This window comes from Dermacentor silvarum, chromosome 5, assembly GCF_013339745.2.
Source record: "Dermacentor silvarum isolate Dsil-2018 chromosome 5, BIME_Dsil_1.4, whole genome shotgun sequence".
NCBI lineage: Eukaryota > Metazoa > Arthropoda > Arachnida > Ixodida > Ixodidae > Dermacentor > Dermacentor silvarum.
In genome coordinates, this window is record NC_051158.1 from 107,578,874 (window position 1) to 107,593,210 (window position 14,337).

The window sequence follows — 14,337 nt, forward strand, 5'->3', positions numbered from 1 at the left end:
AAAACACGTTCCCTTATTTCTCGCTTTGTCTCCCATTCGTTGAAATCGTCCAGCCAGTCTTCCACGTCTTCAAAAAGGTCGTCGTGGTAGGAACTTGGCACTCACAGGTTCTGCAGAGTGTTATGAGTTAGTACTGTCGCTTCCATACCTTCCACCGTAGCCATTGTGCTCCCGGATGGCGGTACAATCTCTGGAGCCAGTCCCTGAATTCTCCGGCTGGCACAGTGCACTGGTGTAAGCTCCGGTATGGCTCTGATGTTCTAGAAGCTAGGTTGGGTCTGTTGCATAGGTCAAGGGTACCCAGCGCGACCTTAAGTCGAAGCGTAGGGCCCTGGTCTCTAACCGCCGACCAAGCACACGAGAAAAAAATTGACCGCATGTCTGCTTGCTCCGTTGTAAATGACGTCAAAATACGATAGTTTTCTGCCACCCTTGATACATAACACCCTCTCTTCTCCCCCCTCCCACCCCTTTCAACATTTCCCTCCCTTCTCACTCCTCACATGATAAATGCAATCGAGGTTTTGCTGAATTCAATTCAAATTTCCTTCGTTCGCCCTGCTTTCACGCCATCTGTTTGGACCTTTTATTACTGTTGGCTTCCAGCCGGCTGCAATGCCGCGGCATCAGTCGGCTTGTTTTTCACGCGTAGCGTCTCTTCGACAACATTTCTAAACCGTTGATATTTCATTTACTAACGTAAAAGCCAGTCCAATGGGTATTCTTCATTGAATGAAAGCTGGGGATCATGGTTATGTACATCTATTTTGCCTCAAATAGGCCTGAGGTATAGTTTGCGCTGTATAATGTTGATGTGTACGACCCCAGGCCATCAGTGCTAGTAGCTCGCTTGGTTATGGCCGCGCAGAATCGGCCGGTCTTCGTCTGCCTCTTCACTGGCGTCCGTCAAAGCAGGTGCCGGCATATGGCACGTGGACTGGCGCGCGTTTTCTTGCTTCTAATTCTGTGCCACCTGTTGCAATGTGTGGCAATTTACGCGTTTCTACTTAGATGTTGCTTCGTCTGCGTTAAGTAATGACTGCGGTATTGATGGGATTCTGCGAAAACATGATCGAAAATACGCGTACAGTAGCTCACTTCGATGGTAATCAGTGCCAACGCGGTGGCGGGCTCCAATTTTTAAGGAATAATGCACTGATTTTTTGTGTTCAATACATTATAGAAAAAAATGTTTGAGTAGAACGCACGTAAAGCGCACAAAATGGATTTTAGAAATGGCGAGATCAATTAAAACCTTGCGCCCGAAAGCTGCACAGTTGGCAGTATTGGTTAACGTTACAATTTCAGAAAGTAAAGCACGTCGGCCATTTTCGTAAAATATCTGATCATTACGCTGGGCACATGGGTACGATACCAACTGACCACTTTTTTCTTCATTGGTTTCTCTTATTTCCTGTGGCAATTAGCCTGACGTTGTGGCCACCACTTGCATCTGACAAATCAAGACGACAGGAAATAGTCCGTCATCACTGTTGCCGGAATGCCACACGCTTCGAACTGTCGGGTCACGTGTTTAAGTACGGTTCTTTCGCCGTTCTTAGTTTCGCTACAGAGCACATTTAAAGCCAGCAGTATAAACGTATTGTCCAAACTTCGCAATAAACACACCTACAAGAAAATATTTATGTAGGACGCGTTGATTACTGCAATTTAGCCATTACATGATCTCCGTGGCAGAAATGGTTTCGCCCTGTCAGTTACACGCCCGAAAGAGAAACATAAAAATAAAAGTGAAAAAAATAAGCGAAATAGCTCAAGTAGAAAGTAAGATTCGAAGGAAACAGAACCCTAGATCACTGCGTGATAGGCAGAGACGTTACCTCACCGCCAAAGCTCGATTTTATGGGCTGCCTTTCAAACAATACTATCTTGCAAAGCAAGCGCTCACACTACTTGTATGAAAAAGGTATTATTTAGAGGGAAAATTTAATTGATGATGTCCAATACATGAGAGAAGGTCTCCGCTGAAGCTTTCCAAGTTACTTTATTGGCTGTAATATTATCAATCCCCTCAAAACTGTTGTGGCCTATGCTGTAGTATGCTGATTTCGGCTTTTCGATGGCGGGTTCGTTTACGCTTTGCGTTTACTATGCTATAATCTGTAGTTATATAATATATATTTAACTCATAGAGGCGCTTCTAAACACTTCTTATTTTAGTATAGCGAGCCTTCCGCCGCGCAAACGCTGATTTATGTCGAAAGGAGCCCCGGCACATAAGCCTACGTTCTTGTTTGTGGAGGTTCTTAGCTCGCACATGTGACGACGAGAAGGTGTACGTCTCTAATAAGCATGGCATTTACGTATTTTAACCGATGCATTTGTAAGGCAGTGCCAAGCTTCGCGGAATGCGGTCGCAGAAGAGCGTTCCCATTATGGATCCGCCATTCTGCCGACAAACTGGATTGAACGCGCGAAAGTCTGATGCAGCTGTAGTCACTTCGTTGTGTATTTCGCTCGGGATTTCAAGAGAAATCCAAGCTTTAGATGTTTCTTTTCTACTCTTATAGTTCATTTCATGTTTGTATCACACACGGTATGTGTATTAAAAAATCAGCACAACAAAACAACCTCATTGCTAAATAAATCGTATGGGTGGTCAGTACTTTCTTTGAATCACGCCGGAGATTTCAGCAGACAATACACGGATATAGAAAAATTTGAAGGTCAAAATCAATCTGCCGCGGCTCTTAGTCCTGTCTCTATGAAGGTTTCATAATGAATTTGGAAATTTTTACAAGCTTTATAAATTAAGACCACACCATTTAAACGCACTTGTAGACACTTGTTTATAATTGACGAGTTAGCGTTGCTTTCTCGAAAACGTGCGCAGGCATGGTTTGGGTCTTCCTTCTTTTCCGCCACCTTGCGACCTTTTAGCTGATGACACTTGTGTTGCCCTTTGCGTTCACACTGTATCCGTATCTTCTACGCCTAGCCTTTCAGATCATGAACCCTTAGGTGCTGTCGTCAGCACACGCACCAAGTCCACTCGCTTGTTCGAAAGTTGAAATTGCTAGATCTTTCTTTGTGCGTCAGGCGGATTCTTCGAAAGTGCCCGCACTTTGCTGCTCAGCGAACGTCAGTGAATTTTTATCCGCTGATGCTTCCGCGTGCCGTGCAAGTGAGTGAAATGGAAACCTCACACAAAACTGCCGAGCATGGACAGGTGAGGAGAGGTCATGTGTTTTTTTATCTGATAACAATAACAAATCACCAGCCCTTCCCTGTAGAGAAAATGGGGGTAAGCGAAGCTTGTCGTGTGTGTATCTGGCCTTCCTGGTGATCTTCTTTCCTTCTCTCTTTCTCTCTCTCTGTTTCTTTCTCTCTTTTTGCTTCATCTTTCTCTCTCTCTTTCTTCTTGTCCCTGGTATGTGCCATTGAGCTTGGACCCTTTCTGCACTACCACCAGGATCGGCCCACTTTTCAGCGTGACACCACCACCACCTTGTGAGCCTATAAAGCTTCGCATAATAGCTCACGGTTTCGCCTGAAGGGCGGATTGTTGCTAGCGGTACCAAATTTTAGCGTTGCGCTCGACCTCCTCGGACAGTGTTCTAACTATACGCGGGTGCGATACGTTGGCGCGACCGAGAGCACTAGGCGACTCCTGCTGGGCAGAAGGCACAGCGAGATGGCGGCTATGAGGCGTCTGACAACACTTGCAGGCGTTGCAGGGGTGGCACCTTCGTCGGACACGTGATGATACCGTCGTATAATTGTTGGCGTTAAGGAGCGCCCAGGAATATTTTATCCCTTTGGAGGGTTTACCCCCCGTTCCGCTCAGACCAGTTGGTGCATACAAAATTGGAGTAGGAACACTAGTGTGCTTATAATTATGTGTGCACAACGCGGATGTCAGCAGCTGAAAGTAGAACGCTGGCCTATACTCCATCTCACAAGTTGGTTGCAGCATTGCGGCAGCTACATGATTTCTTAGCCAATAGAAAGGCCGAATGTCCCTCGAAGTGTGCTCATCCGCGCCGCGTCGTCTGCTCAGCGTCTGCTTGCGATACTTACACGCTCCATGGTTGGTGGATTCACACGAACAACGTTTCGACGCCGTAACCGTAAGCCGCGTTTAAATGCATGCGACTGCAGGGCTTCGCTTGACCTGTAGGCTTTCCTAGCAGTTACCGTGCAGCCTTCTTAGCAAATAGTACGGTCGAATGCCCTTACAAATGTTCACCTGCGCCACACCGTCTTTTCAGCGTCTACTTTGTGTTTACTCGCTACCGTCTTCACGTACCATGCTACAGCAGGGTAGTAAATTAATGATGCAGTGAATAATTAGGCTTTTATAGCGTTCCACATCGTCAACGAATTAAAAATGTTAATTCTGTGGTGCCATCTGCTAAGTACAAATCAAACCAGTTTTACGGCTTGGTGCCGTGTCTGTAGTCCTAGGAGCGTGAAAACAAACATCCGATCTCAATAACTACGACTAAACATACCTAATCATTTGTCCTCAGATTGAGATGTGACTTAGCAACGACAAATTTTTCCACTTGTTTCATGCTGACAAGGTGGGCTGCCAGTAATAAGTGCGAATTGGTATCGAAGCGGGTGGTCGGCTCTGTACAAGCGCTACCATGTTGCCACGGTCAGGGTGGCTATTACGGTTACCGGCGGTAGCTGACACATTAGTACACGCTGTACGACATGCATGCGCGAAGGTCCTAACGTGTTACGTATCGCTGTTCGTGTCACGTAGTGAGCAAAAATACAAACTCTCTACTTAGCCAATAATCAGCCAGTTACGCCCGGAACTATACACTGCTGCGCAAGTATATTGCCTGTGTATGCCTCGCATCTTCGCAGTGCTGCAACGACCTTCTGAGATGGAGTGTAGCTTCGTCGGAGAAGTGGTTGAGCGTTTGATGCCATTGTTGTTGAAGCCTTTAAAGTATGGCACGTGACGGTGCGTCCACGTTTCTTCGTTGTCTTTGTAGCCCCTAATCTGTATAATAGCAATATTTATTACAAATGACATATTCATAAAGGTTTAGTTCTCAGGTAATAATAATAATAGTAATGCGAACAGGTTCTTAGGCATACGGTGGGAATCGGGCATAAGTGGAGGATTCTTTGATGTTTCCGCTGCTGACATCAGCGTTGTGCACACATAATTACAAGCACACTAGTGTTCCTGCTTCGATTTTGTATGTACCAACTGGTCTGAGCGGAAAGGGGGGTAAACCCTCCAAAGGGATAAAATATTCCTGGGCGCTCCTTAACACCAACAATTATACGACGGTATCATCACGTGTCCGACGGAGGTGCCACCCCTGCAACGCCTGCAAGTGTTGTCAGACGCCTCATAGGCGCCATTTCGCTGTGCCTTCTGCCCACCAGGAGTCGCCTAGTGCTCTCGGTCGCGCCAACGTATCGCACCCGCGTATAGTTAGAACACTGTCCGAGGAGGTCGAGCGCAACGCTAAAATTTGGTACCGCTGGCAATACTCCGCCCTTCAGGCGACACCGTGAGCTATTATGCGAAGCTTTATAGGCTCACAAGGTGGTGGTGGTGGTGGTGGTGGTGTCACGCTGAAAAGTGGGCCGATCCTGGTGGTAGTGCAGAAAGGGTCCAAGCTCAATGGCACATACCAGGGACAAGAAGAAAGAGAGAGAGAAAGATGAAGCAAAAAGAGAGAAAGAAACTGAGAGAGAGAAAGAGAGAAGGAAAGAAGATCACCAGGAAGGCCAGATACACACACGACAAGCTTCGCTTACCCCCATTTTCTCTACAGGGGAAGGGCTGGTGATTTGTTATTGTTATCAGATAAAAAAACACATGACCTCTCCTTTCCTGTCCACGCTCGGCAGTTTTGTGTGAGGTTTCAATTTCAATCACTTGCACGGCACGCGGAAGCATCAGCGGATAAAATTTTATTGACGTTCGCTGAGCAGCAAAGTGCGGGCACTTTCGCAGAATCCGTCTGACGCACAAAGAAAGATCTAGCAATTCCAACTTTCGAACAAGCGAGTGGACTTGGTGCGTGTGCTGACGACCGCACCTAAGGGTTCATGATCTGAAAGGTTAGGCGTAGAAGATACGGATACAGTGTGAACAAAAAGGGCAACACAAGTGTCATCAGCTAAAAGGTCTTAATAAAACTTGTTGTTGGGCTAGTTGGTACATTCTTCATACAACGATAGGACGCAACACATCAAGGAAAAGAAATACAGGTGAAAGGAAAGAGCATCACTCGCAACTAACTTTATTCCGGGAAAGCATCGCAATATATAGCTGAGCTAACACATGCGCGGCAAAGTTCCACGTATCCCCGATACGTGGAACCTTGCCGCGCATGTGTTAGCTCAGCTATATATTGCGATGCTTTCTCGTTTGTCTCATCTGGGTGGGGTGATACGTGGAACTATATATTGCGATGCTTTCTCGGAATAAAGTTAGTTGCGAGTGACGCTCTTGCCTTTCACCTGTATTTCTTTTCCTTGATGTGTTGCCTCCTATCGTTGTATGAAGAACTAAAAGGTCGCAAGGTGGCGGAAAAGAAGGAAGACACAAACCATGCCTGTGCACGTTTTCGAGAAAGCAACGCTAACTCGTCAATTATAAACAAGTGTCGACAAGTGCGTTTAAATGGTGTGGTCCTAATTTAGAATCTAAAGCTTGTAAAAATTTCCAAATTCGCGATCAAACCTTCATAGAGACAGGATGAAGAGCCACTGCAGATTGATTTGGATCTCCAATTTTTCTGTATATCCTTTTATTGTCTGCCCAAATCTCCGGCGTGATTCAAAGACAGTACTGACCACCCATAAAATTTATTGAACAATGACGTTGTTTTGTTGTGCTGATTTTTTAATACACGTACCGTGTGTGATACAAACATGAAAAAGAACAATAAGAATAGAAAAGAAACATCTAAAGCTTGGATTTCTCTTGAAATCCCGAGCGAACTACACAACGAAGTGTCTACAGCTGCATCAGACTTTCGCGCCTACAATCCAGTTTGTCGGCAGAATGGCGGATCCATGCTCTTCTGCAACCGCATTCCGGGAAGCTTGGAACTGCCTTACAAGTGCATCGCTTAAACTACGTAAATGGCTGCTTATTATAGACGTAAACCTTCTCGTCATCACATGTGCGAGCTAAGAACCTCCACAAACAAGAAGTAGGCTTATGTGCCGCTGCTCCTTTCTATAGAAATCGGTGTGTGCGTGGCGGAAGGCTCGCTAATCTAAAATAAGACTCGTTTAGAAGCGCCTCTATGAGCTAAATATATATTGTAACGCAGGCTGATGACGGAGGCTTGAAAATAGACGCGGCCCTTTAATGGCGGGCCAGAGGAAGAACGAGCAGGTTACGCGCTTCATCGTCTTACACGGCGCCGACCTTCGCGCGCGGCGTCCCATGGTGTGGAAGCCCCACCACTGTGTGAATTGCCCCCCATGCGAAACGCAACCGTCTCAGTCGCGCCAAAAAGTCCTGTCAGCGAAGTCGACGGCAAGAAATGGAGCTTCTGAGGTGCATCTGGACGTTCACGTACGCGCATGGTATGGTTTCATGCGCACTACATGAACAACTTAAGCGCGAGGACGACGACGGAATGAACCCGGGTCGGAACTGCAGGGAACGACTTCGTAGGTTACGTCACTGAGGTGGCGTGTAACCTTGTAGAGACCAAAATTCCTTGCGAGGAAGCACAGCGACGCTGACAAACAATCAGCGTCGCTGTGCTTCTTTCCAGATCGGTAAACAACGGTAATGTCGTACTCTTGTAACAGCAGGCTCCAACGGGCTAGTCTGCCTGAAGATCCTTGAGGTTGGCAAGCCAGCACAGGGCGTGGTGATCACTGACAGCCTTAAAGGGTCTGCCGTATAAGTAGGGTCGGAATTTACTAATTGCCCACACAACCGCTAAGCATTCCTTTTCAGTGGTTGAGAAGTCTTTCTCAGCCTTGGTGAGACTGCGACTTGCATAAACAATAGTGTGTTTCGCACCATCTTGCCACTGCACAATAACTGCACCGAGACCCGCATTGCTGGTGTCAGTATGAATTTCTGTGTCAGCGCCGAAATGAGCAAGTATTGGGCACCTTGCAAACGCTGGCGCAATTCATTGAACGACTGCTGTTGCTCGTCCGCCCAAATGAAAGGCACGCCGTCGCGTGTAAGCCGTGTCAGAGGCTCAGCAATTCTAGAGAATCCCTCGACGAAGCGCCTATAATATGCGCACAAACCAAGGAAGCTATGAACAGCCTTCTTGTCTGTGGGTGGTGAAAACTCGGCGACGGCAACTAACTTGTCAGGGTCTGGTCGGACGCCTTTAGGACCAACGACATGGCTAAGAAATTGGAGCTCTTAGAACCCGAAGAAGCATTTTTCAGGCTTGATGGTGAGGTCGGCAGTGCGGATCGCATCGAGGATGATCTCGAGTCATGCGAGGGGTTCGTCAAACGTGCTCGAGAACACGACGAGGTCTACCAAGTATACGAGGCAGGTTTGCCATTTCAGCATGCACGGAATACATCAGGGGCGTAGCCAGTTGGGGGGGTTCAAACCCCCCCGAAATTTTTTCCGCACCCCCCCCCCCCGCCCCACTTACCCACCCTTTGTACTCGTCGCTTCGCACAAACATAAGTCAAGGAACCGGTGCTACTATCACAATTTCATTCTTGGGCGCTTCTGTTTGGCTTGGCAATTTACAGCGAATCATTTCTGCATATGGAAAAAAACTGTCACGGTGTTTGTCAAGGCTTTGACACTCTCTGAGGTTTTGGGCGAGAATGTGGCAGCCGCATTCTGAAGCAACAAATGCGGCAGCCGCATTTTAGATGAAGGTGAAAATGCTCGAGGCCCGTTTACTTAGATTTAGGTGCACGTTAAAGACCCCAGGTGGTCGATATTCCCGGTATACATTTCCGCCACTTCCCTTCAGGTGCCGGTTAGGCCGCGCTCGCGCAGGATCTTAGGCTACGTTCACACTTGGTCTCGGAGCTGTCGGAAGCGGAAAAATCTTGCAAAAATCCACCCGCCTAGTCGGCAAAACAGGCAGAAAAAAAAGCGGCGAGCCAAATCGGTCTCGGACCGATTTTTTCGCTATGGCGAAGCGGAAACGCGGCGGAAAGTCGTTCTGCTCGACCGGAAGCTACACTAGCATGTAAACAACCGGTCGAAATTTAATTGAACATGGCACCAAAAGTGTAGGCTGTAATGCTGATCGACGCGATCAAGAACCAGCCCTTGCTCTACGACAAGCGTGGCACTAAAACGTACTGTCAGCAATACTCGCGATAGTATTCAATGTCGCGCGACCGGAGGTGCGGCAACGAAGCCTTGGCGTGACCCAACTTCTCGCGCTTTTGCAAAGCCAGGCGAACCCATCACCACCGTTTCCGAGGTGTCCGCGTCTCCGTTTATCCATTGTCCATTTCTAGAAAACAAGTAGGTAGAAGTATAAAAGCCATTTCTTCTTCCACTTCCATGGCAGACAGTAGTTAGGCAGATTCCTCGTTGGCGCTCTATAATTCTCCTCGCACGTGCACGGTATGTTGTAGAAGTCACCGGGTGCTTTTCTCGTCGCGACGATAGATTGGGAGCGTATATCTCACGTAGGACGCGCAGGCTTTGGCGAGCCCCAACACAAGGGCCAGCCAGGGTTTTAGCTTTGGTGTTCCCGTTGCCGCTTTGGTGTCCTGGAGGCGCCGACAATAATACGAAATGATGAAATGTTATTACAACTTGTAAATAAAAGGTATTAAAGAAATATAATCACGCCTAAGCACCAACCTGTGACTCAGCGCTACCGCGCCCGTGTGAGGAGAATCACGGAACGCCAACGAAGAATTTACCGAAGGTCGCAGATGATACGCGAAGTTGCGCAAAGTGATCACTTTTGATGACGGTTGGTCAATGAAAGAACATACCGCTCTAAATAATGCGATAATGAGCGCCACCACGCCGACAAACGTACGCAGACTAGATGGATGTGGACGAAAGCGGCAGCGGCGGTAGCAAAACAAATGTGAACAACTTGGACATGCGCGGAAAAGATTTTCCGGCCGATTTGGCCTTTCCGCCCGCTTGCCGCTTCCCAATTGTGAACGTAGCCTTAGTCTGCGCGCGAAACGTCTCTTGTTTGCGATTGCGCCCCTAGGGAAGGCTGGTAGTTACTGTTGTGTTGAATCCCAAACCAGCAATTACGCAAGGCTGGTAGTTGCTGTTGTGTTGTGGAATCCCAAACCAGCAATGTACACACGAAGGGGTTGATGCCAGCAGTGAAATTCCACCGACTCGCAACAGAATGCACGAAACAGACAGCCGACAAGCATGGATTACTGTTGTGCGCAGTACAGCGTAAGTAAACTCTTGTTGCATGGCGCTGACAGTTCTCGTCGGAGTTCACGCGTCCTGAGAAATTAATTATGTTCACTATGCACTGAGCAAGACCGGAGTTCATTCCTGCATCACTAGTACACCAAACAGTCGAGATTCTGTGAGGTACGAGGCCGCTTCCTGTTTGCACCGGCGTAAGTGAAGCAGAAATGAGTTGCACGCACTACTTAAAATGCGTACACATGCCATATCTATGCTCTGCGGTGAAATATTCTGTACACATTCTGAATCTGTTGACGTAAAGGCAAATGAGCTGCACGCTCGCACACAGCGGAAGACACAGCGGCCCATGCACTTGCCGCAGGAAAAGGCAACCCTCTCGTATGAGGGAGCAGGGCGACGAAAGCTTCGGAAAAAAAAAAGCCTTACGCGTTCTTGCGCGTACTTAAGTTTTCTAGCGCAAAGACGCAGCGAACAAGCTATTGCTATGGGAGTGCGCATGCATTTTCACGTGTATAGCCGGCCTTGACTTGTGAAACGCACTTCGCCCCGACGAGGACGACGCCATCTACGCTTAACGAAGATTAACAATTAATGATGTCTTCTCCGATCGGGCGGGTCGTCTCAATGATGCGTTTTCGAAGACTGGTCCATTCAGTGGCGCGATGCTGGACCGTTGCTCCTAACGCCCACTGTACCTGTCGTACTTCCTGTATTTTACTGAGCTTACTTTACTTTTTACTTCCTTTCTTCACAAGCACACGCGAGGGGGGGGGGGGGGGTCCCATGTCGTTGACATACATGTATAGAGTCTGCTTAAACTACCGATATTTATTATCGATCACGTCACGTAGAGGAAAGCAGACGCTTGCCACCCCCCCCCCCCCCCCCCGGTCGGGCCGGTGAACACCCCCCCCCCCCCCGAAAAAAATTTCTGGCTACGCCCCTGGAATACATCATAGCTCAAAGGTGAACAGAGACCGAAGGGAGAACTTTGAGCTCATAAGGCCAGTCGGGTGTCACATATGGATGGATGAAAACAACTTTATTAAAAATTCGGCGAAGTTTAACGTCCCGGGCTCAGGTCTCCCATGAGGGGACTTCGAGGCCTTGCCTCGTCGTCGCCACCCGGGCCCGCTGGACTGCCCACTTTTGTGTCATGAGGTTGAAGCTGCGTAGAGCGGCAGCCCACCTCGACGCAAAAGCCTCCGGAGCTACTGCCATTTTCGCTGCTATAACAGGACACTCCCACAACAAGTGCGGGAGTGTCGTTCGAGTAGCCTGACAAAACATGCAAAGAGCACTCAGGTATTGCGCGGGGAAAATGTGCCGCAACGCTGTTTTTTCACGATCCTGTTCATCAACTTCCATTTGCCAACACCTGGATTTAAGATCCTACGAAGAAAAAAAAAAGTCAAAGGCTTGGGCTGCACACGCAGGACAGTCACAATGTAAGCTGGTGGAGCGGCTCAAGAGTAGCTCCAATTTCGGCACCACGCACAACGCGGCCATCTCTTCCCCTCGTTTTGACGAGAACGATCTGAACTAACCGCCCGACGTTGACGGTGAGCTGCGGCTTGTCATGCTCTCTGCACAGCAGTCTGCTGCGCCCAATGATGTCTGGTTGTAGCCGCAGACGTAGCTCTACGATTCGCTTCTTCAGCAGCGGTTCGTTCCTTGCGAGGAGACGCCATAGCGTGTACCAAAGAGTTATCCAGAATACGTGGCGCACATCTCTCATCCCTTGACCCGTGGCACGGTACGTTGTTGTTGTTCATGAAGATGATCATGGCTCTTTAACCCACCGTGGTTGCTTAGTGGCTATGGTGTTGGGCTGCTAAGCACGAGGTTGCGGGATCGAATCCCAGCCACGGCGGCCGCATCTTCAAGGGGGCGAAATGCGAAAACGCCCATGTACTTAGATTTAGGTGCACGTTAAAGAACCCCAGGTGGTCCAAATTTCCGGAGTCCCCCGGAAACGGCGTGCCTCATAATCAGATCGTGGTTTTGGCACGTAAAACCCCATAATTTTTTTCCACGATTGTTTATTGGAATCTTCAAAACGGGCTGGTGACAAATAGTCACATAGCCTGCTTGAGTTGACCAGGTCCAGTTAGGTGAAGCATGCAACTCCTATATGCAACTTTCATGTCGGGCACGCTGCGTTTGCAGCACGGGGGAAGATTATTTAGGAGTGGAAACTCCGCTGGTTTCTGCGACCAGAAAAGGTCACAAGCCCGCGGAGCCACTATCAGGCTGTCGCCACCTGGCGGCGGAGAAAGAAAGTATCGCCGCTATTGTTGCCAGGGTAACCGGTCACGTGTGTTGCTCCCGTTCGGCCGCGCGCCCGTCGCCTGACAAGTTCTGCTGAGGCCACTCGCGAGCCCCACCTGCGCCCCATAGGCTAGCAAAGAAGGGCACACTGCGCGTAGCAGTGCTGTTAGTATTACGGCCCTCGAAAAGACACCGACAAGGACAGTTGCTGTTTGACGTAAGGGCGCACAAATTCAACGTTATGGCGTTCCCGCTGAAGCGAACGTCCGCGTCGTCTGCTTGTCATCTGTTTTGAGCTGAAGACAGCCGCCGCCGAAGAGAGCGCACCCGAGCTGCATGCCCGAGCGTCTGCTTTTTTACGGGCGAAGCTCCTTAGGGTCGAGCCTTGTCCCCCGTCAAGCCGTCGCGCCATTATAGCCACGCTAGTACTCGCCGCTCCCGCTAGAGGCAGCAGCTGTGCTCTCTTTCTCTCTCGTTCCCGACGCGCTGCTCTCGCTCTCTGTCTCTCTCTCTCGTCCGTAGCTAGGGGCGCTGCGGTGCACAAGGGCGCTCATTCCCGACGCGCGCTCTCTTTCTCTCTCTTCCGTAGCTCTGGTTTACCCGAATGATCCCCCGGTGCTCCGCCCACTCATCATCATTCACGTCATGGATATGCGGTGATTTTTTAGCAGCGAAAGCTACACTGACCGCATTCTCGCCGTTTCGCTGTGGCCGGTGGCAGCACCGCAAGCTGAGCCGTTGCCTATCAACCGCCGCAGCTGGTTGGCAGCGTTTCTTTCTCTATGGTCTGACCACCCCGCGGTGTCTTACCGGCGTCTGACCACGCCGCAAACGGCGTCTGACACGCGTCTTTCTCCCAGCGAACCGCTTCACTGGAGAGGGTTCGGAATTCCAAGCACGCGAAGCCATAGTCGGAGACTGAGGAAGAGCTAGCCGTTCGGGTTGCAAAACCCTTGGACTTGTGGGCTTATAATTTATACCTGGCTTATATCGATAAGTGTGTACCTAAGTATAATAATTACAGCTAAATCAAAGGCTAACCAAGTGAAACGAAGACTTATTCAGGCTAAACCAAGCTTTCGCTTTGCATATCCAGAATGAGCTGAGCTAAGCCGCAGCAATTTTTTAATGCGAAGCATTTCTTGCAGGTGGCAATTACATGCGCGTCCCCTCCCCCTCTCTCTCCTACACTTCCCCCTTTCTCTCCTCTAGGAATCCCGAACGGCGCGCACGACAGGTGGTGCGACAGCTGCATACTCCGCTGGGGGCGCCACGGTAGTTCCGCGGTATGAAAATGACGGAGCGCGCATGCCTCATTCTCCCTCCTGTGCAGCGCCGCGATGAGCGCTCGGGCCGCTGCCGCGAAACCATCTCCCGCTCAAGCTAACCATCTCCCCGCTGCTTCGCATCCACACATGGTTCCCTTTAGCGGGAGATGGAGTAATTTTTTTTTTCTCTGCGGTTTGCACTGACCCTCCGCAAAGCGCCGCCACTGCATGCGCCCCCGTCGGCGCAAAGCAATGGGACTTTATCTGGTCGCCCACACGCGCCGGCGCTGACGGGAGTTTCAACTCCTAAATAATCTTCCTCCGTGGTTTGCAGGCACCTTAACTAGATGGCGCCACCATACTAGCGGAAGCTCGGGATCGCGTTAATTGCGCGCCTCGTCTGAATCGCATCTCGTCGTCTGCGTCAGCGCGCCTGCCTAGAGCGCGTTTATAGGGAATTTTCCGCTGCCT